Source organism: Phasianus colchicus, chromosome 1 (assembly GCF_987193195.1).
Source record: "Phasianus colchicus chromosome 1, bPhaCol1.hap1.1, whole genome shotgun sequence".
Lineage (NCBI taxonomy): Eukaryota > Metazoa > Chordata > Aves > Galliformes > Phasianidae > Phasianus > Phasianus colchicus.
The window spans coordinates 171,956,605-171,962,366 of record NC_143436.1 but is presented as its reverse complement, the minus strand read 5'-3'; the positions used below and the strand labels follow the sequence as shown (position 1 = coordinate 171,962,366).

The 5,762-nt window shown below is 45.9% G+C and overlaps 1 long non-coding RNA gene across 1 annotated transcript; it reads left to right on the top strand.

Annotated features, from left to right (window-relative positions):
• The first annotated feature begins 1,299 nt into the window (after nt 1–1,299).
• LOC116244232 (uncharacterized) lies at nt 1,300–3,803 on the top strand. Its single transcript, XR_004170140.2, has 2 exons — nt 1,300–3,155; nt 3,442–3,803. It is a non-coding gene; the product is annotated as an uncharacterized LOC116244232 (long non-coding RNA).
• The last annotated feature ends 1,959 nt before the right edge of the window (nt 3,804–5,762 follow it).

Here is a 5,762-nt window from a genome sequence, read left to right as displayed (position 1 = left end):
ACTCTTCCTCTTTTACTCTCCATCCCACCAATGTAATTTCTCCAGCATGCTAAACCAAAAAGTCTGAACAAAGAGGATCTGAAAAACTGCTTTCCCTCAGGATCCTCTACATAGGATTTCAGGCCAAAAAGCTGACTGCACAAAAGGAGTTCAAGGCTTAGCAAGCTCAATGGCTTTTTGCCTCTCACATTTCTCAAGCAATGGGCAGCACAACTGAACTGGGAGCAGAGGGAAATTGGGTCTGCTGGTCAGTGACAACAGTGCCACTTAGCTCTGTGAGACCAGGCCTTCACCCTGTGGAACAAAAGGGGGATGAGAAATGAGGATGCCATATCTCCTCAAGGTTAATACTGTCCTCTTGAGAAATGGGGGACTGAATTGTTGTTACACTGTCACTTGCTTACTTCTGAAGTCTCTGTATCGGCACCTCTGGATCCTATAGATCTGTTCTCCTGTTCCAGTGGTTGCACACAATTCTCAGTTCTTTGACTTGCTCCTTCCAAGGTCTTACAGTGACAGAACACTGCAAATATCTCTATGCCACAGATGATTTACCAATATAGTCACTAAGTAGAAAAAATCATTTTTCATATTGGCATAGTTTGGAATTAATTTTGCAACCTTTCTGCCGTAATAACCAAGTGTTTCAGCTTCTTTAGATATATTTGTTCTTCACATACCTATTGAAATTTAAAAACTGTTGAATGGAAGAAGAACTGTAAGGGAGTTCCCTCTGAAGCAGGTTTATAATTTTCAACGTGTAATATACATGATACCAATTGTTCCCTGCAAGTAACTCCACTGAAACAGAGCAATCAACCCAACCTCAATGTCTCACTTAGAGCCAAGTTCATGTGAAGCAGATCCCATGCCATTCAGACAACCCAGACTGTACACTTCAGTTGAAAGTCTCTCACCAGGGCATCCTTCCCCAAGAAAAGTATGGGACAGAGAACTTCCTAGTAAGAGATGGCATCTGAACAGCTCAGAGGTTCATCAAATAAGGAGATATCTAGTCAGTCATGTGGCACCAGTTTTCTTTCTGAAATGATGGGATTAGTTCAATAATATCCCTGCGGTGTCTTTGTTTTATTTTAATGAGCAGTGAACTTCCAGGTTGAATCACAAAATATGCTGTGGAAAAAAAAAACCATCAATGGTTTTTGAAGGAGGAGAAATTCAAGGAAAAATGAAATGAAGAAAAAGGACATATTTAAGAAGAGGAGAAAATTAGAAAAAGCTACTTACCAGCTTCTAAATTCTTCTACTATAGAAAATACAAGCTGCGTTACTTTTGCTCTTTTGGTGTCTGCCTCCTCTGCATTTCAAGGACAGCTTAGTATCTAGCCTGCTAGGCATTTGTATAAGTCTTCCTTGATTCCTACCCACTTACGCACCATATTTCCTTTTGAGATCCGGCCTTGAATTATTTCACTCTAGAACCAAACTTCTGAGGATCCTGCTTCATTGCGAGTCACTTTTTAACTGAGAATTGAAACCCCAGCAAACTCTGGCAGGCATAAGGATACAAAGAACTGCAGTGGAAGGAGAAGGTCCATCTTGGTTGTTCCCAGTTCCCCTCCATGCTCCTCTCTCAGCACTTATTTCTCCCCAGAGCAATCAACAGCAGGAGTCTGTGACTTCACTTCAGCAGTCACAGTACATTGCTTAATTTCTTAACTCGAGCTGTTGAGACAGTTACACATCCTCCTTTGCTGACAGTGCTATGGGGTTGGCAACTTCCAGCCAAGGAATGGAAAAGACATTGGTGGGCTGCAATAACTGAAATTGCCACACAGAGTTTCTCTGGAAGTCATTTGTCAGAGTGGTAAGTGATTTAAAAGTCCTGGAAAAGTTCATCCTCTACGACTTAATATGACTTTTCCATCTCTAGCTTGTGGCTCTGAAGAAAGTGCAAAGGGTATAAACAGTGCTCCCAAATCCTTTCCAGTTGTCTTTTTTTTTATTCCCATTCACAGCAAATATTTTGGTAAAAAGACGAGCAGAAACAGAAGGAGATGAAGCAATAGCAGAGCTGTGCCTGCAAAAATCCCAGGCAGCTCTTAGCCCTCCTTCGTCCTGATGTTGAGCCCCAAAGCTGTGGTGAGGCCAGGATGGAAGCAGGAGGAAAACGTATTTTTCACCATGTGTTTTGACTCTGCTCTGGGGCGTAGATGACCTGTTGGTAAAAATGCCTGTGTCCTGTCTCCACAACAGATATATCAGTTGCAAATTATCTGCCCAGTTCTGCTATTGTGAGTCAGGCCCAGTGGGAATTAATGGCACCGTATGATTGTTATTGTTGGCAGTTGGCCTCCAAAGCAAGCTGGCTTCCCCACTGCGTTCTGCTGGGCCTCAAAGGCTGATGTTGGGCATATTTCTATTTGGGGCAGCCCGTTGTTTTGGGAGGAGGTCAGAGGGGTGAGGGGGCAGCCCCTGGACAGGGTAGTGAGCCCCCGGTGAGTGCCCACACTGGGTGGGTAGGCCACAGGGCAGAGCATGCTTCCCATTGCCACCACCATGCCATGTCATGGTCCAGCGCCCCATTACATGCAGAGAGGGTCAGAAGGGGGGGAAGCAAAGCGATTTGTAGTCATGTTACATTTCCTACTTCAAAACTTTGTTTTTACAACTATTGGCCTTGCCTGCCCCAGGAGCTCTGGCCTACGCGGCGAACTGTGTTGTTTCATTTCTGTCAGCAGCGGGTCTTTTCTCTTTGCTCCTGCAGGAAAGCTTTTGTTTCATGCCTTTCCTCCCCTGCTGCACGCTGTGCTGGCCAGGCAATGTGCCACGTGCTCATAAGCCGGCTTTCCACTCCTCTCCCCTCTCAACAGCAGCCTCCCGCTCTGCTCACTGCACAAACACTTGCTTAGTGCTTTGGTCACAAATGCCGGGGCCATGTGTGACAATAGTGCATGGTGTGATAAGAGGGTGGACACCTGGATGATGGCCAGTCCAAGCATTATGGCCCTCGCTCTTATGCTGTTTGCTCTTGTGACATATTCTCCTTTTGATTCTCATGCCTGCATGTTGATCTAGGAGGGTGGCCATCTGGGTTCCTGCCTCCACTGCTAGCTGCCACTTGGTCTCCACCTCCAGCTGACAACAAACTGAGACCCATTTAATCCTCAGTCCAAACAGGGGCACAGCCCACGGTAAGTAATGGGAAGGACATGCAGAGATTCATTTTGTTATTAAGATTTCCATCCAGCAGGAGACCCTGGATATCCCAGGGACATGAGGCATTCCTGTGGCTTTTCTCTTTGGAGGCGCTGCCTCCATCTCACAAAGGGCTTGAATGGATCACAAAGGTGACTGACCTCATTCAGGACCCCAGGGTTCAGAGTATTTTCAGAAATCATTGGAGAATCAAAAAAAAAAAAAACAGAGAAAAGTCTGCATGACTCCTTTTTTTTTTTTTTTTTTTTTTTTTTTGGCCAGAGCTTGTCCTAGGAAAAAGAAACAGCCTTTCAGCCTTCCAGCTCCAGCTATTCTCCTCAGTCCTCAGTTGGCCTCACACTGGGGTTTGCTGCCAGGGTCCTGAGCTCCCGGGAAGCACTCACTGTATGTCTGAAGCACAGCATGGATGCGATACAGATATCTATCTGCACTGACTGGAACCAAGCAAGAACTGCAACCTACAAAAGTATAGCTCTATCAGTGTGGCTTCCTGCCCAGGCTAATTAGACCTGCCAAGAAGGGCTAATTAGCTAGGCTCAGTGCCACACTGATGTGACTACACTGCTTTCAAGAAGCAGAAAGTATCAGGTGTAGCTTGCTCTAACAAGGAGATCCAAGACAAAGCTGAACAGAGTATATACTATTAGGATTTTCTCTACAGTGTAAACACACTGAAGATTTAAGAACCAGTTGCACATAGCAGTGTTGATGTGGTTTGCAAGGGAGTTTATAGTGGGACCTCCATGAATTAAGCTTCATTGCACCCATGGTAAAAGTGCAGTTCTATCTTCCCCTTTGCCTGAGAGGAAAATCAGTAAGCTGTTCACTTGAATTCACACAGGGAACCTGTGGCCAGGCTCACCATACCCTGCCCATGAAACCACCCTGCTGCCTGCCCAGCAGCACTTGGCTGCCTGCCTCTCCCGCATGCCACAGCACTGGCCACTCCTGCAGAGCATGGCTCCCAGGCGTGCTTTAGACCTTCCTGAAGATCCCTTCCCTGCCTTGATGAACAGTCACACATTGTATTTTTCCTTCAACCTCTGCTTCCATTTAAAATTTAGTCCACATCCACGCACACTTTTGGGGGATGCTGCAGCTCTCATTGGCTGCCTGTGGGACAGCACCGGTTCCACGGTGTCTGCGGTTCCCCACAGCCGTAGGAGGGTGGAGAAATCTGCTCTCTAAGTGCGTAAGAAGGTAGTGAATCATAGGAGCAGTAAGCTCTTGTTTACCAACATCTCACTCTGTAAAGATTTCTTTTACACAGTAATTTGTGAGATATCCAAAGCCTGGCTTCCAGTCAAAGCTTGGCACTCTGCTCAGAAAAGGTTTCTCTTCAGGTGATGTGGTGGGGACACTGTCCTTGTGCCATGATGTGCTTCCTCCTGTGGCTGTTGTCTTGTGTGGGACATATACACATTCATACATAGAAAAACACACAATGACTTTTGCTACTCAAGGAAGAGCTCCAAGAATTGTCCACTCCCTTCCCATGTTTGGCAGGCAGTCTGGCCAGGATAAAATACACAAGGAGCTTAAGGAGGTAGTAATAGCATTCCATGGGCCATCATGTAGAAGTACAGCAAGAGGAAGCAAAGGGCTACGCACATGCTGAAATACAGTAGAGTATACTACCGTGCTGCATAATCCATGCAAGCATAGCAGCAACTTGTTACCTTAACTGAAGACTACGGTATAATTAGCTTAATTACAATGCCGAATTCATTTGAGAAGTATACCAGTCCCTGTGCCCTACAGGGTAATTCATAATCCCAAATACTTCATCAATTGGAAGTAAGCTATGAGCTACATATGGGCTGCAGCACAGGCCTGCAGCTGGGCTTTTTTTCAGTGATTTGTATCCTCAGCTGGCCAGAGATCTGACTGAACTTGGTGCCCACCAACACCTTTAAACTATAGAGATAGATCATGATGCTTTCTCTTAGGAAAGGAGCTCAACTATACAGGCCACATGCTGCGGGGTCTTCCAACTGATGTCCCAACAGATCTAAATATGAAAGTATTAATTTTATAGTAGATCAGGCCAACTAAAACAATGAAGCACAGTACACAGTTGTCTCCCAAATAGTCACATACGTCTGCACACCACATAATCTTCACTCCAAATGCATCTCCCCTGCCTTGTTCTGGCCAAAGCTACAAACACACGCCATTGGGTGTGTGCTGACAGGACAGGACAGCTATGGTTGGAATCACATCACGGGTGCTGGTGGCAGTGTGGCGATGAGCACCAGGAGCTGCTCACAAATAGGGCACAACCCTGTCCCTCCAACGGGTTAGGTACACAGCCTGAGAGTTCGGCAGTGCTCAGCTGGCCTGCAGCTGGGCTGTGCAGAAAGATCCCAGCCCCAAGCCACTCTTGTGCTGGAAAACAATAACTATCCAGAATGACTTCAAGACCCAATCAACTGTAATCCCGTACTTATAGTGATAGTTGGGCCTTCACCAATTTCTAGTTTTCTCTTTAGCTCCATTCCCTCATCACCTTCCCACACACTCATGCTGTGAAAGTTCACCTCACTTCCCAGAAAACATTAATTCCCAAGACTTTTTCCTAA